The sequence below is a fragment of the Pongo abelii genome, chromosome 11, assembly GCF_028885655.2.
Source record: "Pongo abelii isolate AG06213 chromosome 11, NHGRI_mPonAbe1-v2.0_pri, whole genome shotgun sequence".
Taxonomy (NCBI): Eukaryota; Metazoa; Chordata; class Mammalia; order Primates; family Hominidae; genus Pongo; species Pongo abelii.
In genome coordinates, this window is record NC_071996.2 from 76,155,025 (window position 1) to 76,164,118 (window position 9,094).

General features: G+C 41.5%; 1 pseudogene; it reads right to left on the bottom strand.

Moving 5' to 3' along the window:
* Positions 1-7,499: 7,499 nt before the first annotated feature.
* Positions 7,500-8,725, bottom strand: LOC112132394 (heat shock protein HSP 90-beta-like; annotated as a pseudogene).
* Between the last annotated feature and the right edge of the window lie 369 nt (positions 8,726-9,094).

Genomic DNA, 9,094 nt, shown 5'->3' on the forward strand with positions numbered 1-9,094 from the left:
CTCACATGTTTGCATCCAGAAGGCTTATGTGGCCTCTGGGAGCTGGGCACTCCCTGCTTTTGGGGACAGCTTCTTTCCTAAGAGTCTGAGACTTCACTCCCCGGTGTTTGGCCTCTATCTCTCTAACCAGCTCCTTTGCTCCTCCTCCTCTTCCCAGCCATATTGTGTTGGAAGGCCCCAAGGCACTGAAATTAGCAATACTGGCTTCTCCAGCCACACTGCCTCCCTAGGTGACTGTACCAATGCCACTCTCTAACATGGTTGAACAAGGAAAAAACCCAGGAATCACCCTGACTCCTCTCTTTTTCTTATATCGGTGTTCATTAGGTCCCATTGGCTCTACTATTGACTTCAGGAATGGAAAGCACACTTCTCTCTTTTCTGAGCCTTTTGATGAGCTGCATTAGGCTGAATTTAAGAAAAATCAAGGAAACAACCAGCCCAAGGAATAAAAATGTGGTTGGCACTGATAACATGAAATCTGGGGTGTTTCACATGCTTTCATGTTCTAATTTGCACAAAATCCCATTGTACCACTGGCCTCTTTGCTCCAGCTAGGGAAGAAAGGGCAAATAAGTAGAGAAGTGACCACTCATGGCACATCCAGTCATTGCCTGTTGCTGCCCCCTGTAGTCCACCCTCAGAGGTATCAATCACAAGAAGGCACTGGCCAAGAGGGCAATGAGGCAGGCCCAGAATCTGGAACAGTGCTGCTAGTATTGGTAGCTAGTAGTCATGCATGGTTGCTGAGCACATGGAATACAGCTACTCCAAATGGAGTTGTGCTATAAACATAAAATGTACGCCGAATTTCAAAGACTTAGGACAACAGCAAAAAAGAATGTAAAAACATCAATAATTTTTTAAGTTGATTATATGTTGAAAAAAATTTTGCATATATGGGTTAAATTAAATGTTGTTAGCATTTTATCAAAATTAATTTCACCCTGTTTCATCTTTTTAAATGTGGCTACTAGAAAGTTTAAAATTACATAAGCGGCTTGCGGTGTATTTCTATTAGAGAGCGCTGGTCTAGAAAGTCCGATAATTGGGGTTTTAAGAAATCTAACAGCGTTTTAAAATTTCAATGATATGTTGTCCGTGAACACTAATTCCTGAGAAGTTTCCATTGTTCAAGAAACGTTCAAGGAATGAAAACCCTACATTCGAATAGTCTTCCAAGTCCAGAGCCCTCATAGGGGAACACCTTTGTTCTCTAAGAGTGAATTTAATTTCCTAAACTCTTGGCTCATTTATTCAACAGACATCTATTGAGCACTTACTATGTGTCTGATGCAGCTAGACGGTGATGCATGTAGAGGGGAAAATGAAAATCTCCTCATCTTAAGAAGTTTATTACACTGGAGATATAGATACGGAAATAAATATCCAAAAGAATTATCCAAATAGGAGGGTGTACAAAGAATGACGAATGTCCATTCACTCGGAGTCAGACCTGATGAATGAAACAGATGATTGATGAATGAAATAGATGATTGAATTAACGTTCAAAGAAAGGTATGAGTGACTCTACAGGAATGACACTGATTGTCTTTCACAGCTTCTAAACAAGATGGACCAAAATTGTGAGAAATGGCTGCTCCAGTGTTCGAATAAATGTGTCATTTAGCCTGCTAAGGTGCTCACTTGGAAAGGGACAATGCTTATTTTAGCTTTTAAGTATTCCCATATTTGTACAAATAAAACCCTACACTTTTGTTCTGCTCCAGTGCCTCCTGCTCAGCCCAGTGTTCCCATGAACCAGCTATGCTGGCTCTGGGTGAATGGGAGGGATGACCAGGGATGGAACCTTAGGAGACAGCTGTCAGGGATTGTCAGCATCTTGTACAAGATGCTTAGTGGACTGGAAGGGGAACCAGCAACGTCTGCCTCTGTACGTTCTTATTCTCTTAGAGAAATGTGGGAATAATATCCAAGGGTCCTCTCAAAAAACCAAACACCGCATGTTCTCACTCATAGATGGGAATTGAACAATGAGAACACATGGACACAGGAAGGGGAACATCACACTCCGGGGACTGTTGTGGGGTGGGGGGAGTGGGGAGGGATAGCATTAGGAGATATACCTAATGCTAAATGACGAGTTAATGGGTGCAGCACACCAACATGGCACATGTATACATATGTAACAAACCTGCATGTTGTGCACATGTACCCTAAACTTAAAGTATAAAAAAAAACAAAAAACAAAAAACCATGAACTTGCACTGTGAAAAAAAAAATATCCAAGGGTCCTCTAATCTAGGCCATGGCAACCTGTCCTATTGGACAGTTAGGAAATTTCTCTTATCCCAATACTCAGTGTATGAAATTCATTCTACATAGACTCCTACTGTGTGCCTCATAATTAGTTCTATTTAAATTAAAATGTTTTAAAAGAGGAATTACTTCGGTGATTAGGACAGACTAGGGAATGCCTCTGCTAATTTTTATTCCAGTATGAGACACACCTATAACCGAGGGCACTGACCGAATGGATAAGAGAAAGCAGAACCAAGCTTCATGGCCTGGAATTACAGACTTGTCTGACTGATGTTCGGTCACACAAACATTTTCTCATACTGGTAAATGTCGACATCACCCAGAGGGTGCCTGGTCCAGTGCAAACTATTAACCACATTAGAGAAAATAGCCCTGGAGAGGTATTGCTCAACGGTTTTAACTTCAAAAGATGTCATGAGAAAAGCCACAAATTATTATTGCTGACAATTTGTACAATTTGTCCCTGGTGAAATGTGTGTGTCCCTACACTGCACCATTTTACATAACAATATGAAATATTAAAAGGGAAAAACGTTTTGTAATAAACAGCAGTTTTGCTGATTGCGGCTGATTATGTTAAGCAGCTTGTACTGTGGGTGTCAGAGGAGACTTAATAGCTCCTATAACTAATCTTCACGACTGACCTCTCCCCTCGGCTGATGAAGCCTATTCAAAAATCTGCTGCCCTTTGCTCATTTTCAGATCTTATATTTCTGAACTGTTTGGATCGTGCATATATTTGCTAAAGTTGTTGCGTACAGGATTTGTGTGTGTGTGTGTGTGTGTTTAAAAAAATATACAATCCATGAAGAAAGATTCCTGCCAGGGCTGTCTTATGCATTATTAAAAAAAAGGAACAAACTACACAAACAGTAAAAACAATGCATATTTACAACATTCGTATCAGATACCATGTCATTAATTATAGCTTAAGACCATTCCTGTATTGAAAGAAAGCGTGCGAAGAAATATAGGGCCAACATTTTTTACTCCAACTTTAAAATAAAGGGTAAAGGAGGTGCTTCTGGGGAAGAGCGTCATCTGGGCCATTTCATCAGCCTCGATGGCTGGTACTTAGAAGCAAAGTGCTATTCAATCATGAAGCAATTTCATTTTTCTCATAAAAGTTTTTGATTTAAATGGAATTTCATAGAGAACATTTCAGAGTATAGAGAACTCCTCCATCAGTAAGTGCAGATAAACATGTAAGTGCATATGTGTAAGTGTCCATAATTAACAGTTTGCTCTTCCTCTGTTCCCCAAATCCAAGGATGTTTACAAAGCCACAGGGGAAATGTGGAGGTTGGTAAGAGCAGTGCTTTAAAGAGCAGAGACGTCAGTCCTCCCCACACTATTCAAATGCAGCCATCCTGGGGAAATGAAACCAAATAAAGACAAAAGAGGGAGAGAAAAAATCAACAATTCAAAAAGTAAAGTGTATGAATCTGACTTGCTAGAGAAAGGGGTAGACTCAGTACAACAAGGTCACAAAAATGTGCAGCCTTCGATGAGACAAATACTGGCTGAATCCGGCTGATAAATATTTCCTGTAGGATTTGAAGCAGGTTGCCACCAGCAAAACAAAAATCCCTAGGGGGCAGTACATAATTAACAATTTGAAGATGTGGCCACGTGTCATTGTCTCAGAAGGAGCCGGGGAATCCTATCCCCAAAAGCACAACCCGAGTTCCCGTATTAATCTTACTATTTCCCTATAAACGAACATCAGTGTTTCCCCAGAGGCTCAGAAGACGCCTTTGCTCTGGGTTGGCAAATGTCTCCTGGCTCATGGTGTCATTTTCCTGTGATTTTATATCAGCACCACCAAACGTGTTCCTCTAGTCTGAGCAAAATCACACAGCATGTTTAGGAAAGCAAACAAGTATTTTTTTCTGTTATCAAAGACATGAATAAAATCGGGACTGAGAGAAGAAAGCTATTTACACAGGGTGCCTGAACGAGTGTTTAAAGACTTTTAGAACAGTGACTCTCTGAAAACAACTGACCTTCAACTAAATTGCAGCCACACATCAGAACAAAAACTCTGGGAAGATTAACAGAAGTCATAGAGAAGTTTTGGCGTGGTTTAAATATTTCTTCGGTGTATTTCAAGACAGGTTGGAGTTTGGAAAGAGGAAGAGGTTAATTGCCAGAGGGAAAGGGTAGAACAAGGAAATACTGAACTTAATCTTGGGGTGGTTCTGGCATTCACTTAAGAGAAGTCAGCAATATTTCCCAAGGGGGTAGATCCAGGACAATGCCAATTTCGAGTTTGTTCTGCTGCTGAACCTTGGAAGCAGTGTGGACTACTGCTCAGAGCAACAAATTTGGGAAAAGGAGACCTGGGCCACATTCCCACCTGTGACTGAAAGTGGGTGCTCCTTGGGAAGTTTCTCAGATTCTCTGTGTCTTGGTTCCTTCAATTGCAAACTGAGTTCAGATCACTTGCCACCTGCCTACCTAATCAGAATATTGTGAGGGTTAATGAGATTGCACTTGCAAGGTGATTGCCTCATCATATAACTCCAAAGTATTATTATTCATCATAAAGACACAGCTGCAATATTGTATATTGTTACATACCAGACGCCATGCTTCTATTTTTAGCAACCTAGAAATGAGAGTGTCTTAGAATTATACAGTGGGAGGGGCCTGGCAATATTACCTGCCCCAAGCTCTGTTCTGGGTCAGGTGGGTGTCTAACCAACCAAAGATGGCTGGCTGTTTAGTCTCACTTTATGTCTAAAGGGGGAAACTCTTCAGCTCACCTTTCAGAGGAATTCCAGTGTTATCATTCTGATGGTCAAGAGTTATTGCTTAAGTCTGAATTCCCCTTCTGTTTTAATTAAAATAATCTTTTTTGTTTATTATTATGTATGTGGGTCTCCTTCATGTAGTGATCTTGAGGGGCAGAAACCATGTCCTGTGCATTTTTATATTCTTTAAGTCACTTCCTGGTAAGGCAGTACATAGTAAACACTCAAGAAATGCACTTTGGATTGAATTCAGTTGTTTGTAACTTTGTGGGCAGAAAGAAAAACACTGATAGCACATTTCATACTAAGAGCATGGGTCCTGCAGTCCTAGCCCCACGGAGGCTCAGGCTGGAGGATGACATAAATACAGTTCTGGGCTAACAGGTGGTGTGGCTATGGTGTATGTGCCCACATTTGGAAAGGAAGTTGCATTTCAACTTTCTTTTCCCTAAGACTTTCAAAAAGCCCTATAGTTTGTGCTATGGCCTGAGTGTTTGTGTCACCTCAAAATTGATATGTTAGAATGCTAATCCCCAAGGTGATGGTAGTAGCAGGTAGGGCCTTTGGGAGGTAATTAGGTATGATGTTGGAGCCTCTATGAATGGAATTAGTACCCTCATAAGAAGACATGAGAGAGCTTGCTTCCACTCTCTCTCTCTGCTTTCTGCCCATATGAGGATGGCATGAGAAGACAGCCATCTGCAAACCAGGAAGCAGGCCCTCATCAAACACCTCTGGAGCCTTGATTTTGGACTTCACAGTCTCCAAACCGTGAGAAATAAGTTTCTGCTGTTTGTAAGCCATCTGGTTTATGGCATTTTGTTACAGTAGTCCAAACAGACTAAGACAGTTTACCCACTAGTGTTTTATGCTCTTAGATACAGTGACTAATGAATGCTTCAATCAAATTTTCCTGGTTTTCAATGCTGTCTGGTCTATAATTACTATATTAACTCAACCCTATCTCCCATTCTCCCCTCTTTTTTTAAACTTTTATTTTAGGTTTGGGGTATATGTGCAGGCTTGTTATATAAGTAAGTTGTGTGTCACAGGGGATTGGTGTATAGATCATTTTATCATCCAGGTAATAAGCATAGTATCTGATAGGTAGTTTTTCATTCTTCACCCTCCTCCCACCCTCCTACCCTCAAGTAGCCCCAGTGTCTGTTATCCTCTTCTTTGTGTGCATATGTCCTCAATGTTTAGCTACCACTTATTAGTGAGAACATGTGGTATTTGGTTTTCTGTTCCTGTGTTAGTTTGCTTAGGATAATGGCCTCCAGCTCCATCCATGTTGCTGCAAAGGACATGACTTTGTTCTTTTTTATGGCTGTGTAGTATTCCATGTTGTATACGTACCACGTTTTCTTTATCCTGTCTACCATTGATAGGCATTCAGGTTGATTCCATGTCTTCGTTATTGTGAATAGGGCTGCAATAAACATTCATATGCCTGTGTCTTTATGGTAGAATGATTTATATTCATTTGGGTATATACCAACTAATGGGATTGCTGGGTAGAATGGTAGTTCTATTTTAAGCTCTTTGAGAAATCTCCCAAATGCTTTCCGCAATGCCAGTGTCCATTTTTTTAAAAGATGGGTATAACATTTGTTCACTTTTTGACTGAAAAGCAACTTCTGTCCTTCCTAGTTTAAAAGAAAAATTCCACAAACTCGAGTTCTACCTGCATGCCATTAGGGCTGGCTCCCTTACATGCAACTGGCTTTCACAGATTCTCTGTAAGCTTTTGGCCCCTGCTCTAGTATGGCTTTAACTTTTCCTATACAACTGAACGTTGATTGTTTTAGAGTTCACAACTGATATTTTTCTGGAGAGACTTGTAGACACATGATGACCTCCCTTTTATTGTCCTCTGGAGCATTCCTTCCTGTTGTGGAAATTGGCTTAGGCCTCCCCCTCCACCAGTGCTGGGTCCAGGCCTTGCTCTGCTGCTGCTGAAGCAGCTTCTGTAACACTTGGACCCCAAGAAGCAAGAGGCCCAAGGAGATGGGCAAAGGCAATGGGGCTCAGAATATTAAGGTCTGGGTTTGAAGGATGTTTTTGTTTGTTTTGGTACCTTCTGCATTCCTTGCCAGTTCCATCCTCCTTTCAGCAGTAGTACTCTCCATTTCCATTATACAGTCTTCTATTTCTTTATAAACATCTTGAGTACCCTGGCTTAATTTCCTCCATTTTATACATTTCCATTTGCTGTTCGGCTCTCAGTGAAGCCCTAAGATGACTCAGCTTGTTTCCTGACTAATTGGCTTCCACACTGCTAGAGTTTTTTATTAACTTGCAAAACTACCCTTTTCAATGGCAGTGCTGGATTACTTGGTGTGATGGAAAACTTTATGTGTCAACCTAGCTAGGCCATGGTACCCATACATTAGATTGGCCAAACACCAGTCTACATGTTGGCATGAAGACATTTTGTAGGTGTGATTAACATTTAAATCAGTAGACTAGATTTTTACAGACTGCCTCATGGAATTTCTTGTAGTTCTTGTCTTCTGCCAGCTCAGAGAACAGCTCAAGGCACTTCTTAACAATGTTTGTTTGAATGACTTTTAAGATTTTGCTCTGCTTAAGCATTTCTTGAGAGATGTTGAGGGGCAGATACTGAGAGTCAACCAAACCATGAATAAAATTGAGAAACTCTTGTGTCAACTCATCACAGCTGTCCATGATGAACACATGATGGACAGCTTGATGTTGTTCTTTTTCTTCTTCTTCTCATCAAACGGAGCCCGTTGAGGGAGGAGTAGCAATGCTCTAAATTCCAACTGACCTTCTACAGAGAAATGCTTGACTGCCAAGTGGTCTTCCCAGTTATTGGTGAGACTCTTGTAAAATTCTCCTTATTCCTCCTGGGTGACATCATGAGGGTTTCTGGTCCAAATGAACTTGGCCTTGTTTAGCTCTTCCTGATCAATGTATTTCTCTTTAATTTTCTGGTCTTCCTTTTCTTACCCTTACTGCTGTCATCTGAGCCTACGTCTTCAATCTTGAGCCTTTCCTCAGCATTTTCCTCTTCTTTCTCACCTTTCTCTTCTTCTGCCTCATTGTCACTGGTTTCCTTCTCTCATTCCTTCCCCCAAATAAAGAGTGATGGGATAGCTTATGAACTATGAGTATTTCTTCACTACTTCTTTGACTTGCCTCTCTTCTAAGTACTCTATCTGGTCTTCCTTAAGGTGGAGGATCACTTTGGTATCCCTGCCGGTGGGCTCACTGTGGTCAGCACATACAGTGGAGGAAGACTCTCAGACGTACTGTTCATCTGCATTGTGATGTGTGATCACAGTCACTTTCTGTGCCATCAGGTAGGCAGACTAAAAACCAAACTGCTCAATCTTGGAGACTTCGCAATGATTCCAAAATTATTTATGAGGTCATCCTTGGTCATGGCAATGCCTGAGTCCACCAAAGTCAGGGTGAGTTCCTGAGAGTTGAAGATGATGTCAATTTTCATCTCTTTACTGCTGTTCAACTCAGAAGAGTCTGTCAGGCTTTCAGCAAATTCTGTTTAATGCATTAAATCCATTAGAGATCAACTCCTGAAAAAAAATTTTCTGGTTGGAATAGAAGGTATTGATGTTGAGATACATGAATTGGACAACTTCTGCCTGAAAAGCAAAAGTCTCCAACTCCTCCTTTCCGTGGTACACTTCCTCAGGCATCTTGAAAGGAAAGTGCCACAAGTACTAGAGAGCAGAGTGGGCTGGGACTGTCCAACTTGCAAGTGGCATCAAGCCTGAGCAAGGATAATTGTTAATTCCCAAGCCATAAGGTTCTGGATCCTCAACTGACCTCATCGTGGATCAGCATGTTGTGCCTACAAGCTGAGACATGGGATCTTGCAGCAGAGTCCAGCAGTGTCCCCACTTTCCCTGGGCTAAGGCTTCAACGTGCCCGAGTTTTGCTTGAAAACTTGAGGCTGATGAATACTACTAGGCCGACCATCCCTGATGTTCTCAGTCACTATCTGGATGCCTCCCTAAGATGGGAGAGGAGGGAGGAGGTGCTTGATGGGGCACTCTGCATGCTCG